The sequence below is a fragment of the Leucopleurus acutus genome (genome assembly GCF_964270905.1).
Source record: "Leucopleurus acutus genome assembly, chromosome: 12".
NCBI classification, from domain to species: domain Eukaryota; kingdom Metazoa; phylum Chordata; class Mammalia; order Artiodactyla; family Delphinidae; genus Leucopleurus; species Leucopleurus acutus.
Genome location: NC_139154.1, coordinates 80,855,494 through 80,879,921, shown reverse-complemented (window position 1 = coordinate 80,879,921; position 24,428 = coordinate 80,855,494). Strand labels below are relative to the sequence as shown.

Genomic DNA, 24,428 nt, shown 5'->3' with positions numbered 1-24,428 from the left:
GAAGATTTTTTAGGATTTAAAAAGAATGTCATAATGTTCATTTAGAAAAGTAAAAGGTGAGAATAACAAAAACATTCTGAAAAAGAGAAAGGACAATGAGCAAACAAAACAGAAACATAAGTCAGTGAAACAGAAGAGAAACCTCAGAAACAGGCCCCATTATATATAAGGATTAAAAAATGACCAAGTACAATGCAAAAGAATAGGAAAGATTTGAAAGTATATATGTGTGGTAATCATTCATTAGAAATTCAAATTATTGTAGGTCAAATACTTCATACCACCCTTCAAAATATATTCCAGAAGTCTTACATTAATTACTAAATACCTGTAAACTCAAAACTAAACAAATAAGCAAGAGTGAGTGAATGTTAGATCACTAGAAAGATGATAATATTTTTGAGTTTGAAGCAAAGAAGAGATAACAAAAGAAAGGATCATGGTTTCATACTTAATTGAAAAAACCCATTTATTCAACTTAAAAATAGGAAAACTAGATATAAATTAGAGATGTGCATTAATTTTTTCGTCTACTGGAACTTGTGTGGCCTGTTTTATCCTTTGCACCTTGCACCGTGCTGGGCACACCGTAAATGTTCACTAGTTATTTGTTGAACAAATATTGCAATAATTAACTAAGTAGACTTTGATTAATTACATAAGACAAAGAAGTGACCCTAGAGTCCAATTAGCCAGCTGCAACTAAGAATGATGACTGAAAATTAATTTCTTTGGCCCACATGCAAAAGAACCACACAGGAGGCTGTCTACTCAGCTGTGGAATGGGCAAGTGATGGCAACCATAGGTGGGCTGTGGAAGTGCTATCAGGCCAAATCATGTCACACTATAAGCATCAGCTGTGGGAGGGTGATAGCCAACAGGCCACACTGGCCAGGGTCAGTCAGCAAATGAATGGCTTGACTCAATCAAGAAATCTTGTTCAGCCTGGGAGGCCCAGACATCAGGGTGCTGAATGACAGAGCTTATAAACAAGCCATCTCAGCTGCTAAACAAAGGGCATGATTGTGTTCGAGGAGGAGAGAGACAGAGGACCACATACTTCTTGTCAGTCTTTTTCTAGGATAATTACTCAGTGGAGTGAAGCATCTTTAACCACTTTGACCTGATGGTTGCTGTATTTTCCATCTGAGACAATCCTCTGACTCGAGGGATTTTAATATCAGTATATGATTGTTTGTGATGATAGTAAGGAATACATTCATTCAAAATCATTTAGTAGTTGGGGAGTCTATGCAGCAAGATGTTTCTGCTTTGTTTTCAGTCTACTTTGTGCTGATGGCTCACAGCATTCAGTACATTTTTGCTGAATCAGTAAACGAACTGAGCATTATGTGGATAAGGCTAAAAAATAATCATTTTGGTTTTGTCAACATCTTGTTTTCCAATTTGGTGCTGGAAATATGGGGAACTGGTCTAATGTTTGCTAATGATATGCATATATGTGTTTCCATCTCTTTAGCCCTGTTTCCCCAGGGTCATGAAAATAAACACATTAAGAGAAATTGGGAGCATCTTCACTGCATGCCTGGATCCAGTGTTTCTCTGCTATAACGATGCCCCCATACATGATTTCCCACTTGTCACCTAGACTGGAGGACAGATCCTTCAAATGAGTAGAATTTGTTAGTTGTTGTTGCTCTTATTACTTAACCAGCAGACAGGTTACCGGCTGGAATGGGCCAGAACACTTTGGCAAAATATTCATTTCCTGGCTATGCCTATGGCAACTTGGTATGTACAATGAGGAAAGGAGAGCAGGTTTTTTTTAAAATTCAAGGTTCATTCTTTTATTCAAGGTCGAAACTACAAAATTCTGAGCTATCGGATCATGAAGTGCTTGCTTCCCTGTAATCCATTCCAATGGGAGAGCAGATATTTTAAAAACTATTTGTGAAATAGCTGGTAATGATAGGACCAGTGCTAAGCACATGTAAAGTAGATATTTCCGCATAGTGGCAGGATGAAAGAAACTGATATGTCAAATATTTTAAACTCCATCATCAAATTGGAATAATATCAAAAGTGACTATAATCTGAAGCAGTAGAATTCAATTTTCCTTGCATTATGGATATTTCTCTTAGCAGACCCAGGTTAAATGACTGCTCTGAGGTTGATGACATACCAATTACTACTGCCAACAATGACTTCAGCCTGATGGCAACCTTTACAAATTGCTTCCTGTAAATTCTTTGTGAGAATAACAAGCAATTCATTTTGCTTGAGAGTGACTTTTAGCTAAGGGACTCCACCCAACAATCTGGATTTAATAAAACAAAAAACACTTTGGTATTACAAACATCTTTTTTGAGTTGCAAGCTCCCCACATAAGGTTTTGTAAAAGCAAAGCATTTTCATTTTCTATTCAGTGAAAACCAGACAGATCCTTATGCACGGCCAATGATTACTTAGTTTTTCTGATGAGTTGGTGGGGAGGAGCAGAAAGGAAGAGAAGGTCACTGAAGAGCCACATGTGTGTGTGTATGTATGTAAGATATTCAGGGTAATATTTACAAGAGACTTTTAAGTCACAGCCGGTGGCTTGGTAATTCAATCATTTATCCATTCAATTATTTGGCACTCAGTATTTACTAAGTACAAGGTACTGTTGTAAGCTCTGGGGATAGCATAGTTGAACAAAACAGACAATACTTTTGCTCTCATGGAACTTACATTCGAGTGAGAGAAGACAGATCATAAGCCAAACACTACGCAAAGAAAAATCTCCTTAAAGAGGACTCTGGATTTAATGGGCAAGGTAGAGGAATTATCTGCTTACAGAGATTAGGTATTGGGAACATTTATGTCTCTGTGATTTGTAGTAGATAAAATCACACTAGTAAATATTTAAGCTTGGCATTGCTCAGATATATATAATTTATGACCTAGTTCCTGAACTCATAGAGCTTACAATTCCAACAGGAAAGGTGTTCCTGCACATCATGCAGGCAGTGAGGGAAGGAAGAACCACCAGATATTTTGCATCCTATCTGAATCAGAGCTGAATCATTGTATTCAAGGTTATAATAGGGGTGAAGGAGGTTTAGAATCCTTGAGTCTTTAGGAATTCAAATAGGAATAGGAATTCCTTGACACTGTGTGTCCTTTCCTATTTGGTAAAAACAAAAACAAAAAAACCCCAAAAAACAATGAAGTCATTGGCATGACAGAGAAATTGTGTGTGTGTGTGTGTGTGTGTGTGTGTGTGTGTGTGTGTGTGTGTGTGTGTGTGTGTTAGAAAGAATGCCCAATCCACTTTGCTCATTCCAATGAACTTACTAGGATTAAAGGAGGTAGAAACAGAAAATCTGACAGTTTTAAAAAAATAACTGTAGGGCTTCCCTGGTGGTGCAGTGGTTGAGAGTCCGCCTGCCGGTGCAGGGGACGCAGGTTCATGCCCTGGTCCGGGAAGATCCCACATGCTGCAGAGCGGCTGAGCCCATGGGCCATGGCCGCTGAGCCTGCGTGTCCGGAGCCTGTTGCTCCGCAACGGGAGAGGCCACAGCGGTGAGAGGCCCAAGTACCGAAAAAAAAAAAAAAAAAACTGTAAAAAAAAGGACCTTGGACCTTATGATGGTAAAACCATAAGACTTCTTTGGGATAACACCTCTGAAACTTCTCTGATTTCCATTCCTGCTTACTCGTTTTTCAACTTTTCTCTTTTCATTGTTCTTTGCTAGCTGCTATCATCAATCAGGCCTTATGATTGTCTTCATCATTCCAGATGTATTGGCCTCAGAGCTCATGAAATCAAAATCACCTTATGCTTCTGCTACTCTTGCGGAGTCCCTCAGAACTATACCACTCACCTCCTCAATCTGAGAGAAGAAATAATTTTCTTAAGAACAACACTTCTAATATCCCCAATCACAGTTGCTTGTTCAAAACGGAGCCTTCCAAGTCTTTTTCTCCTTACTCTTACAAGAATACTTATTCATCTAACAAACACATATTGAACACCCACCGTATGACATTATGTGGGGCTACTTGGGCCTACAAAGATGTTGAAGATACATGGTTGCTACCTTTATAGAACTTATGGTTAAGAAAGGAGCCAAGTGCACAGATAGCTATAAAACAAGGTGGAAAAAGGGCAAGCACCACAAGAAAGAGACAAATGAAGTACCCTGTTTGCTCTGAGGAAGTTTCTGGTTGGGGGCCTCAGGATGGCAGCACTGGAGCAAAAGAGGGATAGTTAGGATTGCAACAGATCAGGAACAAATAAGCAGATGCAAGTTTACCTTTTTTGTTTATACTTTTTCTCTTAGTACATTATACACGCTATCCCATCTTTATTTATATTCTTCAAATGAGGCTTTCCCAATTAAAAATCTTTTCTTAATCTCACAAGCCTCTCTTCCTGTTTTTCTTCCATTAATATTACTTTAAATCTTTAATAAGTTTGCTTTTAATTGGGTATTTAATCAACTTTACAATGAAAGTTAAATAGAAATATCTAAGTACCAAGAGCAACAAACATGAACTTAAACTCCTCAAATTTCCATGCTTTCATAAACCCCGAAGACTTTTTCCGTTCTGCTGCTTGCATAAAAACAAATGTGTGTAATTGTTAGGAACAGTATTTATCATTTGGAATTATACTTTTTCTCATCTGCTAGTGTTTTCTATAATCCTTTATCCATTCTTATATGTCTCTCATTTTATCATTCCAACCAGTAATGTCATGTTTTATTGTACCAATGTATCATATTTGCTGTCTTCTTATTTGTTGTAGGTGTGTATGTGAGCTTTTTCTAGTTTTTAGATATGATAATAATTGCTTCTATACACATTTACATGCCTTCTCTTTCCTTTGAATTATCTCCTTGGTATATGTTACATTTTCCAGAGTTAAATAAATTAATATATAATGTGTGGCTAAAGGTATGAGTGCTGGCAGACTGGCTGTGTTTGAATTCTGGCTCTATCACTTATCTGTGTGAACTTGGGTAAATTTCTTGACCTCTCTGAGGCACTTTCCTCAACTAAAAAACAGGCATTATGATAGTACCCACCTCATATTATTAGTATGAAAATTACTCACTCCTAAACCAATCAACTGTGGTCAGGGATTTGGGTACTAAAACTGGTGGTCCCTATCAGAACCATTTGTCTGGAGTGGAAGGAAGAGCATTAATCTAAAGACAGGGTGCCACATTAAAAGGATCATACACCATGATCAAGTGGGTTTATCCCAGGAATGCAAGGATTCTTCAAATATGCAAATCAATCAATGTGATAAACCATATTAACATACTGAAGGAGAAAAACCATATGACCATCTCAGTAGATGCAGAAAAAGCTTTCGACAAAATTCAACACCCATTTATGATAAAAACCCTCCAGAAAGTACGCATAGAGGGAACTTTCCTTGACATAATAAAGGCATGTATGACAAACCCACATATGACAAACTCACAGCCAACATCGTTCTCAATGGTGAAAAGCTGAAACCGTTTCCTCTAAGATGAGGAACAAGACAAGGTTGTCCACTCTCACCACTCTTATTCAACATAGTTTTGGAAGTTTTAACCACAGCAATCAGAGAAGAGAAAGAAATAAAAGGAATCCAAATCAGAAAAGAAGAAGTAAAGCTGTCACTGTTTGCAGATGACATGATACTATACATAGAGAATCCTAAAGATGCTACCAGAAGACTACTAGAGCTAATCAATGAATTTGATAAAGTAGCAGGATACAAAATTAATGCACAGAAGTCTCTTGCATTCCTATACACTAATGATGAAAAATCTGAAAGAGAAATTAAGGAAACACTCCCATTTATCACTGCAACAAAAAGAATAAAATACCTAGGAATAAACCTACCTAAGGAGACAAAAGACCTATATGCAGAAAACTATAAGACACTGATGAAAGAAATTAAAGATGATTCAGACAGATGGAGAGATATACCATGTTCTTGGATTGGAAGAATCAACATTGTGAAAATGACTATACTACCCAAAGCAATCTAACAGATTCAATGCAATCTGTATCAAACTACCAATGGCATTTTTCACAGAACTAGAACAAAAAAAATTCACAATTTGTCTGGAAACACAAAAGAGCCCGAATAGCCAAAGCAATCTTGAGAAAGAAAAATGGAGCTGGAGGAATCAGGCTCCCAGACTTCAAACTATACTACGAAGCTACAGTAATCAAGACAGTATGTTACTGGCACAAAAACAGAAATATAGATCAATGGAACAGGATAGAAAGCCCAGAGATAAATGAAAGCGCATATGGTCACCTTATTTTTGATAAAGGAGGCAAGGATATACAATGGAGAGACCTAAATATAAGGCCAGACACTATCAAACTCTTAGAGGAAAACATAGGCAGAACACTCTATGACATAAATCACAGCAAGATCCTTTTTGACCCACCTCCTAGAGAAATGGAAATAAAAACAAAAATAAACAAATGGGACCTAATGAAACTTCAAAGTTTTTGCACAGCAAAGGAAACCATAAACAAGATGAAAAGACAGCCCTCAGAATGGGAGAAAATATTTGCAAATGAAGCAACTGACAAAGGATTAATCTCCAAAATTTACAGGTAGCTCATGCAGCTCAATATCAAAAAAACAAACAACCCAATCCAAAAATGGGCAGAAGACCTAAACAGACATTTCTCCAAAGAAGATATACAGATTGCCAACAAACACATGAAAGAATGCTCAACATCACTAATCATTAGAGAAATGCATATCAAAACTACAAAACTATCATCTCACACCAGTCAGAATGGCCATCATCAAAAAATCTACAAACAATAAATGCTGGAGAGGGTGTGGAGAAAAGGGAACCCTCTTGCACTGTTGGTGGGAATGTAAATTGATACAGCCACTATGGAGAACAGTATGGAGGTTCCTTAGAAAACTAAAAATAGAACTACCATACGACCCAGCAACCCCATTACTGGGCATATACCCTGAGAAAACCATAATTCAAAAAGAGTCACGTACCACAATATTCATTGCAGCTCTGTTTACAATAGCCAGGATATGGAAGCAACCTAAGTATCCATTGATGGATACATGGATAAAGAAGATGTGGCACATATATACAGTGGAATATTACTCATCCATAAAAAGAAATGAAACTGAGTTATTTGTAGTGAGGTGGATGGACCTAGAGTCTGTCATACACAGTGAAGTAAGTCAGAAAGAGAAAAACAAATACCGTATGCTAACACATATATATGGAATCTAAAAAAATAAAAAAATGGTTCTGAAGAACCTAGGGGCAGGACAGGAATAAAGACGCAGACGTAGAGAATGGACTTGAGGACATGGGGAGGGGGAAGGGTAAGCTGGGACGAAGTGATAGAGTGGCATGGACATATATACACTACCAAATGTAAAATAAATAGCTAGTGGGAAGCAGCCGCATAGCACAGGGAGATCAGCTCGGTGCTTTGTGACCACCAAGAGGGGTGGGATAGGCAGGGTGGGAGGGACACACAAAAGGGAGGAGATATGGGGATATATGTATAGCTGATTCACTTTGTTATAAAGCAGAAACTAACACACCATTGTAAAGCAATTATACTCCAATAAAGATGTTTAAAGAAAGAAAGAAAGAAAGACAGGGTGCCAAATAGAAGGGCTCTGGCCAGATCAAATGATAGATTCCACCAAATGGAGTTACTAGAGGAGCTCAATATGGTTCACATCTGTTGACTGTTCTCATGTGACTCTCCTCCTCTTGTACGAACTATTCATATCTTTGATCATTTGTCAAGACATATTTTTCATTATAAACTTATACATTTTCCTAATGGTTTTAGAAATACAACCTTGAAACTATTTTAAAATTTTAGGATGGCATCAATAGGAGTATTGAAGAACTACTATGTTCCAGGAGTTGTTCTGGGTGCTATGAAAAGTTCAGAGGGCTGCATCACTATAGAGAATTCAGTTTCTAATGGGGTTGAGCAACATAAATAAGAAATGAAATAATAAAAGCCTGTACAATAGCAGCTCCTCAACTATGCAGACCACATTCTTAAGAACGCTGACGCCGGAGGACTTGTGGTTCAAGAACTTAAATCCTTATGGTGGAAACCACGTTAGGGGAAATGTCTGGAGTAAACCTCTGCAAGCTGTTAGAACTATGTTTTCTTGTACTAAAATAAATATAACTTTTCTACATCTTACCTTAGTAATCATCACTACTCTATGGATATTCAACCATTTACCCTTTCATACTCACTAGCAAGATACCTTTCAGGACCTTCTTTTCTGCATTTTCAATAAGATATTTATAAATCATTTTACAGAATTGATAAAAGTAACCATAGTGAGAAGAATTCTTTCTGGAGTTGGTCCTCCTCTGAATGTTCACGTCCTTTCTTATTTTGTGACTTGGTGGTTTCTATCAGACACACTACTGCCCTGTCCACATTGCTTACATGCCAAGGGCTTTCTGCTATAAGTATCTGCGACTCTGCCTGAGGCTTTTTCCAGCTGCAGGGGCAGACTTGGTCAGGAGCATGCTGGAAGTGCTGGGGACTTAATGTCTCCTGGAGCAAAAGAGAGTTGGTGGGAAAAGCACCAGTTCTCACGGCTCAGGTGGGACAACTCAGAGGCAGGGGCTGCAAGTGTCCCAGAGGTCTCTATAGGCATGGGGCCCCCACTGACCACAGCAGTAATATGTTCATTAACACTTTGTATTGACTTCCTAGGATAACATCTAAGCAAACAACTTGCTTTAAAATCCTCGTTTTAGGGAGAACCAAGCCTAACACGAAATTTGACTTCTATCTCCTGGATTCTGCCTCCTAAATACCTGGATCCCAGAGCAATGTTGGAAGCTTTAGATGGAAAAACCTTTGAGAATTGATCACCCATAATACCCAGAGTTTTGCAGCCCTGCATCTGCCTATGGTAACTTCATGCCAGCACATGCATTTTTCCCCTTGTCCTCCTGAAGAAAACCACAGGAGGTACTTCCAAAGCCCAGGATTATTACCTCTTGTCTCCCTTGGTCTGCCTCAGTCTTTATTTCAAAAATCTCTCCTTTAGTTTCTCTGCTTTAGTTTCTTTGCAAGTTTCAACCTTCATTTCTCTCTTTCACAGCTACCCATGGAAGAAGTGATCTGCAATTTACACATACCAGGACTAAAATTCTATAGTCACTGATAAAATATAAATCTGTATGTACTGAATAAGAATTATGCCAATTGAACATCAATATATATCAATAACTTTATCAATAACTTTTTCATATATCAATAACTTTTTTTAAAAGTCAGTATAACAAAAAAAAAGAATTATGCCTAACAGAATGTCATGGTTAGGGAATTTAAAATGGTATATCATCCTCACCAGTCAGAATGGCCATCATTAAAAAGTCTACAAATAACAAATGCTGGAAAGGGTGTGGAGGAAAGGGCACACTCCTACACTGTTGGTGGGAATGTAAATTGGTACAACTGCTATGGAAAACAGTATGGAGGTTCCTCAAAAAACTAAAAATAGAGTTACCATATGATCCAGCAATCCCACTCCTGGGCATATATCCAGAGAAAACCATACTTCGAAAAGATACATGCACCCGAATGTTCATAGCAGCACTAGTCACAATAGTCAAGACATGGAAATAACCTAAATGTTCATCGACAAAGCAATGGATAAAGATGATATGGTACATATACTCAGCCATAAAAAAGAATGAAATAATGCCATTTACAGCAACATGGATGGACCTAGAGATTATCATACTAAGTGAAGTAAGTCAGAAAGAAAAAGACAAATACCAAATGATATCACTTATATGTGGAATCTTAAATATGACGCAAATGAACTTATCTATGAAACAGACTCACAGACATAGGGAACAGACTTGTGGTTGCCAAGGGGGCAGGGGGTGGGGGAGAGATGGATGGGGAGTTTGGGGTTAGCAGATGCAAACTATTATATAGAGAATGGATAAGCAACAGGGTCCTACTGTATAGCACAGGGAACTATATTCAATATCTTATAATAACCTACAATGGAAAAGAATCTGAAAAATAATGTATATATATGTATAACTGAATCACTCTGCTGCATTGCAGAAATTAACACAGCATTGTAAATCAACTATACTTGAATAGAATAAATTTTAAATATAGTATATTGAAAAGGAACTAGAAATACAACCTGAGTAATCAGGGAAGTCTTCGCAGAGAAGGCTGGGACTGCTGATCTAGTCCTGTCACCCATTTCACAGATGAAGAGACTAAGATCCAAGAGATTAAGTGACTGACTCAGGGGTTTTATTACAGTTTACGAGTGGAGAGCTGCCCCCCATTTTCAACCCTTCAATTCCCCCTGTGCTCCACCCCATGCTGCCCCACTCATCATTTGTCCAGGGGCAGCCTCTGCCTTTGTCTTTTGTTGGTCTTGAAATTTGCCACGAGGATGAACAAGTCCTGGAAAAGGATAAGAACAAATAGCATATTCTCCTAAGCACTCTCCACACTGCACAGTATCAGTTGTCCTAAGAGGGTTTTGATATGGATTGAACATTTTGTTTGTTTTAAATCTTGGAAAAAATTCTAGTTGCATGGAATTTTTTCTCCAGAATTAATCATGAGTAGCATATTCTTTAGCCTCCTTCTTTGGGGAAGCAGAAAACAAAATAGCCATTGTAGGGCCCCTTTGTTTAAACCCAGTGACTAATGACACTGTTCACCCCTCCCACTGAGCAGCCTTCAGGCATTGGTCTCTCTGGAGAGCCCTGAGTACCCGGGGTGCTGAGTAAGCCCTTCTTCAACCCAAACTTGATTGCAAGGAGACAATTCCTCTGACTGTTTGTTCTTGAGCTTAGTCGTATCAAATATTCTCAAAAAGTTCTTCCAATTTCTGTTTTTAGAATAAAAATAAAAAGACCAGCACATTCCTTTTATGTTTGTGCAAATGAAGCAGAGGCAAGAAGATGGGGAAACTCTAGCAAAAGTCTTTAGTTGTGTAACTTGAGTAATTTCCTACTGAAGTCCTAAAAGATGAATTAAAGTAATATATTTACTTTGTTTCACATTTCAAGATTGTATTTTTAGTATTTTCTACAGGCTGTGGAATCAATATTCTAAGAACCAGTCTGTCTTTATCAACCTCTATTAATAGTGACGCAGACATAATTTGGGGATCCATTAAAAATACAACTTTCTCTTCCTGTTATGCTTTGTTTTAAAGGGGCCATCATTAGCTCACTTACTGTTCACTATAGAACATGTTATTCACCATAAAGTTATTTAATTAAAAAGATAATTTCCCATAATGTGAAATTTCAGGCAACTCAACGTCAGCTGAGAGATACCCTGACAGTAATATTATGTACACTGCACTGCACTGATTCATGTTTGACTCAGATCTAATTAGGCATGTCTCACTACAGAAAACACTCTTTTTCTGCAGAGATTTTTAGGACCTGGAGTGTGTACTGCTGCAGGGTGTGGATGTATGATATCTACATAAGACCCCCAGCCTACCTCAGAATCCGCTTTGTAACTAGTATATGTGTCCCCAACTAAAAAATGAATGTAATCTCTATTCCATTCCCCCGCTCCCTAAGATTGCCCCACCACCAGGGTCCCTGCTACTTCTCCAGCAAGAGAATCACTGTAGAAAAACATTAGAGCCTCTAGAAAACCAGGGGTACCTAAGGGAAAAGAGGGAAGGAAATATATGAAGCAGGAACAGCTTGGGGGAGCTGTTTCCAGGAGCAAATATCCAGCCAGAGATGGGCCTTCATTTTGGTAACCAACCCCTTGAAAACAAATAGCAAATATAAAAAAGAGAGGGGGGAAACACTTCTAGGAAAGTACAGTGATCATCTGTTATTCTTATCTTAGTGTGGTTTGGTTCAGTCAGAGCACTTTCCTTCTTATAAACGAGCAGCACCAAGAAGATGGACTTTGTTTGCTGGGGAAAGAAAAGTAGATAATTCTGGAACATGGTACTCTTCTGGAAGTGGGTCAGGGGTGTGTGTGGATACAGTGAGGGCACACGACACCCTAGGAGAGGTAGAAAGGAGGTAGAAAAATTGCCCAAAGCGAACATCACTAATTTCAACATGTGGCCTAAGAAAGAAGTTAATTCTTTCCTTCTCTTCCTGCTCCTTTATCATCTCCTTCTCCTCATGTTCTCCTTTCTCCTCCCATTTGAGATTTGAGCCAGTAGCCCTTGCTCCAGGACAAGAATTTAAACCAATATTATTAGTAGGAGAATTTAGCAGCATTATTCGTTAAGTTTGCCTTTTCTGGGAGTATGCTATGAAACCTGATTGCCATAATAGCTCATTATCATAATAATATTATTAATGACTAATAATTATAATAACTATTATTGTCATTCTCTTCTTCCCCCCCATCATCAAAGCTTCTTTCGGGAATTTCATGCTAAGTTCCAAATTTTGTACACTGCAGCTCCCAGGTTGGACAATGAAAGAATTCAAAGGTATTGGGTAAACAGGCAGGGTGTTGGATATAGGTGTTAGGCTGGGCCCTGTACCTCAGGGTCAGGCCAAGAAGGTGAGTGGATTCTGAAATCTGGTCTGTGCTCTGCTCTCCAGGCTGAACATCTTGGCTCATAGCAGCATCTTCAAGGAAGGTGGGACCTCTTTTCTCATCTGCACACAGCCTATTGGCTGGGCATGGCCCTGAGCCTAAGACAAGCCTAGCGCTGATCACCAGAGTCAAGAAGAGCATGCAAAGGAAATGCTAAGCCTCTTTAAAGGAGTTTCAAAACCATAATTTGGGGCTGTTAAGGCCAAGCATTTTGGGGAATGTTAAGGAGGAGATGCACAATCAAGTGTTTAGGTTAAAGACTGTGACTTCCTTTCTTGCTGCTCTCAGGCAATTTTCACTACCTTACCTTCATCTCTGGTGTCTTCAAAGTACTCCTTGGCTTGCGCCATTAATACTTTTCATAAGATTTTTAGAAATTCAGTTTGGTCATCTGCTGCGTCCTATCTGTATTGAATAAGCTCTTAGAATTTCCTCTTTATCCCCATATACCTCTTTAATTTTCTTATCTTTAATAACTAAAGTAAAATTTGGTCCTTTAACAAGTAATCAGATTTGCTTGATTCTTGATTTGACCTGAGACCTCTTTAAGCAAAACTTGTTAGAAAGTGAGTTAGAGTGTGGCTCATTAGTCTGGAGACTGTGAGGGATGTTACAGCTGCTGTAGCGAGACAAGCAGGCTTTGTCTGCATTGAATCGCAGCAGAGTCTCATGCTCTTCCTTGCTCTCTATTTAGCACTTCATCTTTATCTAATCTTTAACAAAGCAGAGTCTGTGGTAAGCATAGTGAATCAGCCTATCCTTCTGGAGGGTGGCAGCGGTGAAGAATGTCTAAATATTTATTTCAAATATAATCTATCCTATAGTCTTCCACATCCAAAAATTTTCCAGTTTAAAATATCTGTGACCCTGTAAATCATATGGCTTTTGTTATAAGAGACCAAGTTATTGGGCTCAAGTGTCACGATCACTGCCAATCTGGTGCAAACCACACAGCTGGCCCTCCTTGGGATAACACAGAGAAGGAAGACTGCTTTGAGCAGGATTGTCACATATGATTGTACATAGTGGTGGGGGTCCTCTGTGGAGTGGATGGCTATGAATAGAGGTGTAGTAGACAGAAGGGACTAAGTTTTCTACAGTAACAAATAGTCCCAGAGTCTAAGTAAGTGGCTCAACACAACAAATGTTGTTTGCTGTTGTCAAATGTCCAGCATGGGTCAGCAAGGGGATCCAGGGTGAACTACTCCATCTCATCATGTGCTTGCACAATTTCCTCAGCAGGGAGAAGAAAATATAGGGAATCATGCACTGGCCCTTAAAGCCTCTGATTGCAAGTGACATGTCATTTATGTTTCCATTTCATTGGCCAAAGCAAGTCACATGTTCACACCTAATTACAAAGGAGGCAAAGAAGTGCGATCTTACCACATATCCAGAAGGAGAAGAGAATGGGAATACTTGGAACAATCCTCATGGCTACCATCGCAGTCCCATTTGGAGGGGCTCAGTGCCACCTTTGTGTTCTAGTAGCTCTCAACTGAGATCAGGAAAAATGATTTTCACATTTATATGTCTGGTAACCACCTCCTAACTCAAGCACCTTATTTCCAGACATAGGTTTTATAGACAATTATCTAGAAAGAAAACCAGTAAGTTCTAACTCTTCCAGCAGGTTCACTATATTTTCATGTTTAAACTAAAGAATTACATAAAACACAGACACCATCATTGAGAAATAACATAAGGGAGAGACTGATTCTCAGAGGTTTCAGAAATAAAACATGCCTCCAGGTAGCGGACGCTAACTAATTGTCTGAAGGGTCTCCTCTTTCTGAGTACTGCCCTTCCTTTCCACATTCGAGTCACATATTGAAGGTAGTGAGAATCTGGCAGCCGTTCTGTTCAACATAGCCTCTCTCCAAGACAGAGCACACTGAGTCAGAGTGGACATCTGACCAAAGCTGGGCCAAAGTCTCTTTCCTAGAAATTTGGTGTTTGGACTAATATAACACTAACAGGAAACAAGAACTTTGGCTAATTGTTCTGGGTTATCTGTTGTTTGGAAAGATAACTGAGACAGTTAGTGCTCACTAACTATCAGTGTGATCCTCTCCATTTCCCAGTTTCCCCTGCAGTTAGAGTGAGGCCATGGGACTAAGTTCTGGCCAATGGGAAATGGACAGAAGTGATATAAGCCATTTTGTGGGCTTCACTGTTGAAAACAACCCTCGTATCACTCCACTTTGTTTCCCCACCACAGTGACCTTGGAGGCCACATGTTCCAGATGATGCAGCTGTAAGATGGAGAAAGGCTACCCACCCCATAGAAAATTATGACACGAGTGAGGAAAAAAATCTTTATGGCTTAGGATTTCATTCTTTCTTCAGCAAAGCCTAGACTATCCTAACATAGAACTGACACAGGAGTGGTCTCATTCAGCCAGGAAGTAAAGAAAAGCTGACCTGCGAAGGGGGAGAAAAATGATGTTCACAAGTAGAGGGGAGCAGAGTTGAGAAAAAGAGTCACTGGGTCGTTCTAATTCCCGGTTCCAGTCCCTTCTTGAGGGTAAATCACATTTTTATCCTTGGCTTCTGTGATCCCCTTGTCTCCTTATTACATTAAATCTTCTGCTTTTATTAAGCTTCTACCAAAGAGTTTCTGTCCTTTGCAACCAAAAACAGTTATAACTAATACCTCTCATATCTCATTGCTTCAGGTTATGCTTTACTCATTCTACAATGAAAACAACTAATGTAGTATAGATAACAGAGGGGTCTTGTGTTTGAAGCACTACCCTGTTATGAATAAAAGATTTTATTCAAGTTAACAAGTTAATAGGCATTGTTCTGACTTAGATTTCTAATTCTTTCATGTCAGAAATGCCAAGAACTACAGCATTAATCTTGTCCAGATGTAATCCACGGTATAGTCAACCCTTAAGACACAATTCCAAAACTACAGATCTTGTTTATTGATCCAAAATTTAAATAGTGGTGGGCAATCTCTTCAGTTTTATTGGTTACAAATGGCCAGCTGACAAGTTACTCAACTTCTGCAATTAGAGTAAAATTCTAGAGCTATCAAGAAAGGGTTGCTTGTTCAAGAAGAACAGCTAAGGAATTGACTGGCTCTTCAGAACCTGTGCCAACTTCCTTTCTGCAGGTGGGCTGGATAGTGGATACTTTTTATAAAAGGAAAGCCATCATCTTAGGAAGAAAAACTCTTTCTCTGCCATGAACAAGCTGAATGCAATCACAGAAACTGCAGACAAAAGAGCTTTTGATGACAGATACTGCTGATGCCTGATGCCTTCAAAGGCATTCCAGGAAAGGTGAAGGAATAATTATGACTAACAATAATTCATGCTTCTTCCAGGATGTTACTCATTGGACCAATGGATCACTTGAGAAATATGTCAGTGAGTTAAGCTCATATTTAATTTGGCAAAAAGATCCCAGGTCCCCAGGCTCTTTGCATTGAACTGAGTAAACCCCAAATGGATACATACTGGGGGAGAAGTAAAGGCAGGAGAGCTTGATAATGAAAAACAGAATTTGCTCCTTCAGTCTCCCCATCCACCACCTCATGCCATATATCTGAGCAAAATGAAATTATCAAGGCCAATGAAGAAAATCTTAAGCATACCCTTCAGAAGGATAAAGGACCCAGATGATGGAGAAAGGCAGAAACACCAGTAGGAAGTCTAATAACTCACCAAGTATCTGAAACAACGTGAACTTATAAGTTTGTATTGCAACTTATACAATAATGGTGTCAAAAAAAAGGAGGTTGGACTGAATGGTGTAAGGTCTTCTATTTAATGTTCCATGATGAAAGGACTATGTGGACTGGTGTAGCTCAAGGGCCAAATGTGGCCATTGATTAAATTTATCCTATGATAATGGCATTGACATTGTTTTATTTTATTTCTTACTGCATCACGTATTCAGAAGAGTTTATTAAAATATAGACCCAGTTTAAAGAAGAATAAAAACCCAATACCCATGTACTCACCACCTTGCCTAGTTTAAGAATAAAATATTAACAGTACCTTATCAGATCCCTGCACCTACCCCAGTTGCATCCTCCTCTGCCTACTCCCCCTCAGTAGCCACCCAGAGTTTACTACTACTTTGTACTTTGTGTTAGTCATTCCTGCTTTCTTTATGGTCTTACCACCAATATTTATATACCCAAACAACACACTGTTTAGTTTTGAAAATTCTGTAGCTACATAAAGACAGACCAAAGTTACACTATTAATCGAAAACTCAAGGATACATGCAACAGAATCCCTTGATGTGAACTTCCTTGAGAGTTCATAAGAGCCCTTTCTGGGCAAGTCAGTGGGCAAGGTAGTAAGCTAGTCTTAGGAAACTCTGCAGAGTTGGGGCATCTGGCAAGGCCACCAGGTGAGCATGGTGTTGGAGTCAGGCAGAAATATGGTCAGAGGGTATGAGATGGACTATTTTCTACCCTATCCCCAGCTCTCAGATATAGGTTTAAGCAGAAGGTTTGATGAGATGAAATGAATGTCCTCAGCTGACTCAGGCAGCAGGGCATGAAAAACAGAGCAGGAACTTCATCAACAAATGGTCATGACACAGATAAGAATCTGGGCAAGGTTCATTCAAGCCTTCTGTCCTCAGGTTGAAAAAGAGGGTTAAACAGCAGTGGAAACTTTTATGACAGCCACCATCATGTCTGTCTCTTGAATCTCATGCTCCTGTCTGGGAGAATTGTCCTCTATGTCTGTTGATAGCTATCCTGGAATCTCCCTTCACTGTCCGCATGGGAATTCCCTTTGCCTTTCTCCTGAGTTGGATCAACTGTTTCCTGTATCCAGGACTGGAATGCATAATTTGTGGGGCCTGGTGAAAAATGAAAATGCAGAGTCCCTTGTGTGAAAAATTATTAAGAATTTCAAGATGGCAACAGCAGAGCATTAAACCAAGTATGGGGCTCTTGGGACTTCTCTGGTGGTCCAGTGGTTAAGACATCTCCTTCCAATGCAGGGGGTACGGGTTTGATCCCTGGTGAGGAAGTTAAGATCCCACATGCCTTGTAGCCAAAAAACCAAAACATAAAACAGAAGCAATATTGTAACAAATTCAATAAAGACTTTAAAAATGGTCCACATCAAAAAACTCTTAAAAAATAAACAAAAGTATGGGGTCCTTCTTTTTTTTTTTTTTTTTTTTTTTTTGCTGCACCACGCAGCTTGTGGGATCATAGTTCCCTGACCAGGAATTGAACCTGAGCCGTAGCAGTGAAAGCCTGAAATCCTAACCACTAGGCCACCAGGGAACTTTCATGGGGCCCTTCTCTTTGTGGGACCTTGTGCAACTGTATGGGTTGATGCCCAAAAAGCCAGCCCTGCCTATATCCCATGTCTTCCTCTTTCCTGGTTTACTGTCTTGTTTTAGTAGAGCACATTCCCCAGGAATCTTTTGAGAGAGTGTGTATGGGAAATAAGTTTTTGAGATTTCGATGTCTGAAAATGTCTTTGTTCTATCCTCATACTTGAATGTAAGCCACTTAATTGTGCAACACTGTACTCTGAATGTTGCTCCTTGGAGTTGAGCAACACAGTAGCCCTGCATGATTGATGGTTTGGCTGTGTATAAAATTCTAGGTTGGAAACAATTTTCCTTCCAGAACTTTAAAGGTATTTCTCCATTGCCTTATTTATAGTGGTACTGTGAGGAGGTCCAAAGGTATTTAGATTCTTAATTTATGTGACCTGTTTATTCCTCTCTAGAAACTGATGTAAATTCTCTTAGCTCGAGAGTTCTGAAATTTTAGTGTACCCTTGTGAGGTTCTACCTTCATCCACTGTGTTTAGGACTCCATAGGCCCTTTTGATCTGACAACTCATGTTCTTCAGTTCTGAGAAATTTTCTTGAATTATTTCATTGGTGATTTTCTCTGCTCCATTTATTTACATTGTTCTTTCTTTCTGGACCTCTTATTTTATATATATATATTTAATTTCATTAACATATTTTTAATTTCTAATACATCTTTTTTGTTCTGTAAGTGATCCTTTCTTATAGCATCCTATTCTTGTTTCATGTATGCAGTGTTGTCTATTCTCTGAGGATAAAGGAAGTCTTGTTTGTTTGTTTTTCTCCCTGCTTACCTGATGTTGCTCCATGTTGCCTTTTTCTTGTATTCATTGGGTCTCTATCATTTTCCTTGGGGACTGTCCTCAGTTATTTGGTAATCCTTGTTTTTCTGCTCTTGATTAATACTGGAGAACTAAAAAACTGATTAAAAGCACTGAACAAGTCAGCAGGGCTTGCTGGCTTTGAATTTTAAGGTGACCTGGGTGAGCTGTTTCTTGGGGGACCTTTGAAGTCAACATTCTTACATTTTCTTTGTATTTTGGTCAGATTCGCAGAGAAGAATTTTTCAATCTCCTGCCTGATGGATGAAAGTCTGGCTGAGAAACAGGTGAAGGAAGAAGTCTGGAGAATCAGAACATATGAGTTCATTTTCCCCCCGAGTAAGAAGCACAGCTCTCAACTGTACCTGGCATCCCTCAATCTAGGACCATTTACTTAACTTTCTACAGAAACAAAACCTCGAGTTTTCTCTCAGAATAAGGAAGGGACAATTACTTGATGCCATGAAGAGGGGGAAAGGCAGCTAGAAATCTAGTTGCTTCTCAAGTAGTTTTTCTTCCTTATTTAAGATCTCTCCTTTATCCCAGTCCTAGGTGTACCTGATGCTGCCAATTCTTGAACATTTTGAGGATTCTGTGGTTTAAAGCCAGGTTTCTTGGACCTGTTACCTCTTGTCCATATGCTTTCCAGCTTCCAAAATTTCATTGCTGTTACCAACTTTCTTATTTTCCCTGTATTTGTGTCTATGTCTTTTGTAAAAAATCTCTTTAATGTGGTTTTAGGGTAGGTACTTCATGGAGGTGAGGTTAGGTACATTCAGTCCTCCCTGCAAGCTCCACATCCATGGATTCAACCAACTGTGGATCAAAAATATTTGAAAAAAAATTCCAGAAAGTCCCAAAAAGCAAAACGAATTTGCTGCGCAGTGGCAATTATTTATACAGCATTTACTCTGTATTTACAACTATTTATGTAGCATTTATATTGTATGAGGTATTATAAATAATCTAGAGATGATTTAAAGTATACAGAAGGATTGTGTAGGTTATATACAAATACTACGCCATTTTATATAAGAGATTTAAACATCCAAGGGTTTTGGTATCTGCAGGGGTCCAGGACCAATCTTCCACTGATAGTGAGGGATGCCTATACATACATTCAGTCCACCATCTAAACTCAGAACCCCACTGGCTTTCTTTAAACAGCTTTTTAAGAACTTGTGTACCTTTTTTTACTTATTCAAATGTACTGATGATGGAGCCAGTCCATTGGCATGGCAGTGAGAGCTAACCTTCAAATCCTAGCCATGGCTTCTGCTAATGGCTTGATGTGGGAAACATCTATGGAATTATCTGCTCAGTACTCCCTCCTCTTCTCTAGCAGCCCCTCAGCTTGGCCACCTCAGGAGTTGACATGTTCTAACATGATCTCACATGCAGGCTAGAGTTGATTGGCTTAGGGAAAGCCATTATCCAAGTTGGACCAATGACTCTTTTCTCTGGGATTCTTGGACATCAGCCAGAGAAAACATTGCTGGTGACAAACTCTAAGAAGTAAATTCCTTCCCTCCTACCACCCAAGTTTTGTTATGGGTCAAGGTTACCTGCATCATTCTTTCTTCAAGGTGTATCTCTTTGAGTGTTCCTCAAGACCCCCTCTCCCCACCTGACAATAGATACCCAACCCAACATGTTCATCAGATAGATCTAAATTCTAGCTTTTGAGTTTAGATTAAAAAGGAAATCTCCTCCCACTACATCCATTTTCTCATAACCATATAAATACTTCTTCAAAAATACTTAACAAAAACAATTTGGTTTTCCCCTCAGCCCCTTCCAGATAACTGACATACATCAAGGCTAAGGTGACAGAAGGGGGCCTTTGATAATGCAATTCAAGCATATACACAAGGGGATATACTAAAAGGAGGTTAATCTGAGCACTGTGAGAAGTCAAATTGCTTTGCTTTCCACGATTGCAATCTAAAGCCCCTTCCTCCTGCATATCCTCCCATAGCTCCAGCATGCAGCAGGATCCCACTGAAGAAAGGGAACTCCGGAGAGAGATTAATCAGGGGGCAAGTGGGAGTTCAGAGCTCTCATATTCTATAATGCTGATGATTTAGAAGATAACATACATTTTCCCCCCAAAGGAAGTAGGGTTTAAAAGTATTTTAATATTAAAATGCAAATTTCACCAGTGATAAAACTTTTCCCTCAGGAAACTCTTAGTGGAGTAGAAAAGGTATTGACTTTGGATCCAAAGACTTTTGAGATCTATATTCAAATGCTGTGACTTGGGCAAGTTATTTGATCTCTCTTGCCTCAGTTTCTTCATATGAGAAACAGGGATTGAAGGCATGGGGATTTAAAAAGACAGAGTTTAAAAGATGCCTGGAATGTGGTTATACTCTCTAAATGTACATTCTTCCCCATTTTCCTCATCTGCTACCAAGAGCACTAAGATACCAGAGCTTGTTCTGTACAGTAAATATTCCCAAGAGTGTTTAAGGAGGAAACATCAGCAAAGGCAAAAATGCTCTAGCAGAGAGAGGCCTGGGGGAATCTTTGGGAAGGGGACTCCTTACAGATTTGTATTTGAAAAGGGAAAAGTAACTAATAAGCCCCATATTTGTCAGGCATGGTGGAGGGAAGCTTAACTTGGATTTTTTTTTCCCAACACATTTATTTTAACCATTGAGCTCCTGATCCCAATGCACTTGAAAAACAACACACACATAATACCAATATTAGTTTGGTAATACTTTCTGAGTCATTGATTCCTTTGATACTTTTCCCCCAAAAAATGCATGTGTGTATTTGTACTCACACAACTACACTCTGGGGTAGTCACTCCATTCTCTGAAACAATAAACTCTGACCTACAGAAGTACTTTGACTTCATTGTGGTCCTTCCCCTCCTCTACTCCCCACACCACCTGCTGCCAAGAGGAGACTGGCCAGTGGCACTGGGCTCCGGGAAGGCTGGATGTTAGCAGGACACCCGGGGATGGAGTCGGCGGCGGGGATGGGTGGAGGTGTCAGGGCAGCGCGCCATCCGGCTGTTCCTGTTGCGATGTGTCAGGAGAGCGGCAGCAGCAGAAGCGGAGAGGAGAGCAGAAGCATGGTGGCAGCAGCAGAAGCCCACGACAGTCAGCGCTCAGCGACTCCCTCACAAGGCGTGGGCGGTGCCTCCCAGCAGGCGGCGCCCACGTGGGAGAGGAGAGGAGAGGGAGCAGGGTGAACCCTGCCCTTTAGGAGCACTGCCAGCGAACAGTCACTGTAAGTCCCAGGCGCGGCGACAAGAATTTTCGCTAGAATCTGGGTGATTTTCTCCCTCCTCAGTGAGAAGCGTCCTGCCACGCCCAGCCTAGGGGCGACAAGGGGTGAGCAGGGACAGAAAAGCAGCTGAGACCCCGCGTGTTTGTCAGGCATGATGGAGGGAGGTTTAATATGGGCTTTATTTTAAACGAGGAAGTCCCTGATCCCAGTGCATTTGAAATATAACCGTCACAAAACACTGATATTAATTTAGTAACATTCTTTGAGTCACTGATTTCTTTGACATCTGCTCCATGGTGGGCAGGACCCACAGAGCCAGCGGACCGGCTGCAGGGAATGGGACTCTCCTTGACCAAGCGACCTGGAATTACTGTAAACTGCGCACCTGCAGGGCGGGGCAGATTGGCAGGCTGGGCCAGCAACTCCGAAGCCTTTGAGGGTAGGTTGGAGGTCTAGATGCCGCCCTCCCAGAATCAGGAGCTGAGCTCGGCTCCTGGGCTCCAGGGCGGTGACGGGTGGGGAGGGGCCTGCCAGGTGGGGCATACCTCCGCGCGGTGACCCCCATCCCCAGATCTAAAGGGAGAACGCAAAACAAACAGACAAAAAAAAAAAAAAAAAAAAAAAAAACGAAACAAAACAAACGGGGAGAACACAGACCAGCTAATAATTCTGTAAACTATTCAATGTACAAAGGCCTAAAACAGACACCTCAGGCTGCTTGCACTAATAAATAACAACTGCATCCCTAAGTCCTGTTGGGGGTACAGAGTGTAATATTTAAAAACAAGATAAAAAGAAAGCCATACTTGGTCCTTAAAATTAACTTGCCTTCCCTCATTTTACCCTCCCACCCATGGAAGTGGGTGTTTTTACCTCCACTTTTACTTACAATGGAAGAAACTGGCGCTGAGGGGTTGCTCAAGGTCACACAGTTAATAATTGACAGAATCAAGATCTAAACTATGGACTTCCCTGGTGGCACAGTGGTTAAGAATCCACCTGCCAGTGCAGGGACACGGGTTCGAGCCCTGGTCTGGAAAGATCCAACATGCCGCGGAGCAACTAAGCCTGTGCACCACAACTACTGAGCCTGCGCTCTAGAGCCCACGAACCACAACCACTGAAGCCTGTGTGCCCTGGAGCCTGAGTGCTGCAACTACTTAAGCATGAGTGCCTAGAGACTGTGCACGGCAACAAGGGAAGCCACTACACTGAGAAGTCCACGCACCACAACCAGAGAAAGCCCACGCACAGCAACGAAGACCCAACACAGCCAAAAAACCCCCACAAGATCTGAACTAGGTCTGACCCCAAAAGAGTGTCCTTAGTCGGTGCTGCATTCCCTCCTCAGAGATGAGGCAGATATACTTCACCCTTAGTGAAAAGAGTGAGCCCCTCTCCAAATAAAGATGCCACTGCCAAGGTACCTGGGGAAACTATTGTCTTTCCTTATTTTCTGACCAAAGGATGTCTTTGCTTTGAGCTATTTACACCCTCCCCCTTATGAGATGGACCTATGATATGGACCTAACTAAGCCCGTGTTTAGACCAAATGATCCAGCCTGGCATTACTGACAAATGATGCACAGTCCCTTCCAATAAACACAGGCTTTTAAACTACCTTGGTCATTTAACCGTTAATTATCCAACCAGTCTACAGATATTTAATGAGTACCTCTGCCTTTTCCCATGCCAATCGACTTTTTCCTCTGCCAGCTATTTTTTTTTTTTCAAACATGGTTAAGATCCAGTTTCTCCTTTGCTTAAAAACCCTCAGTGGTTTCCCATCGTCTACAGGATGAAGACAAGTCTTGTCTCAAGAGCCTCCTGACTGTCCCTGCAGCTCTTAAGTTTGGAGCAGAGAAAAAGTAAAACTCCAAAGTAGAGCCAAGTGTTTTTTATAGCCGCAAGAGTACTAATTCTTGTCCTCAGATCCTACGTGAGAATAATCAGAGTATAAAGTATAAATAGTAAATCAAATCCTTTTCTCCTCAGCCCTAGAGAGTTTCTAACAAGGAAATGTGGGCTGCTCAGAGTGAGGGATTCAGAATTTGTCTCTTTCTTTATAACCTATTCCTATCTCTTTTGAAAAATGAGCCCAGGAAGCTTTGGAAAAAAGTTAACTGGAAATAGAAAAACAGGACCAAAGCAAAAAGGAAATGTAAATATTCTAGGTTTAAAGGTCAATGTCATTGCTGGGTTCATGCTCCAAAGTTTACTCTGGATTTCCTGGTAGCCAGGGAAAGAAGGAAAGAAGGTTACATTATTTGAATTTTGTTGATATAAAAGAGAAAACTTACCAGGCCTTGAAACAAGCAATTATTTTTTGTTGCTATTTTTATCTTTGTCTTCATTGCTTTTTTAATTATAAAATTAGTGCATGTCTTTTGTAAACAATCCAAATAACACAAACAATAAAAAGTGTATGCCCCCTTACTTCCATTACCCTTCTCAAGAAATAAACCCTAAACCCTGAAAC

At 40.0% G+C, this 24,428-nt stretch overlaps 1 protein-coding gene across 5 annotated transcripts in view; it reads right to left on the bottom strand.

Moving 5' to 3' along the window:
* The window catches only part of EHBP1 (EH domain binding protein 1), a 536,766-nt gene that overhangs the window by 427,144 nt on the left and 85,194 nt on the right, over positions 1-24,428 (bottom strand). The window contains exon 1 of one of the 5 annotated variants that reach the window (XM_082851652.1): positions 21,554-21,565. The exons of the other annotated variants lie outside the window; for them this stretch is intronic. The gene's annotated coding sequence lies outside the window, so the exon portion shown is untranslated. Of the gene's footprint in view, positions 1-21,553; positions 21,566-24,428 lie in introns of those variants that run through there. 5 annotated transcript variants of the gene reach the window in all.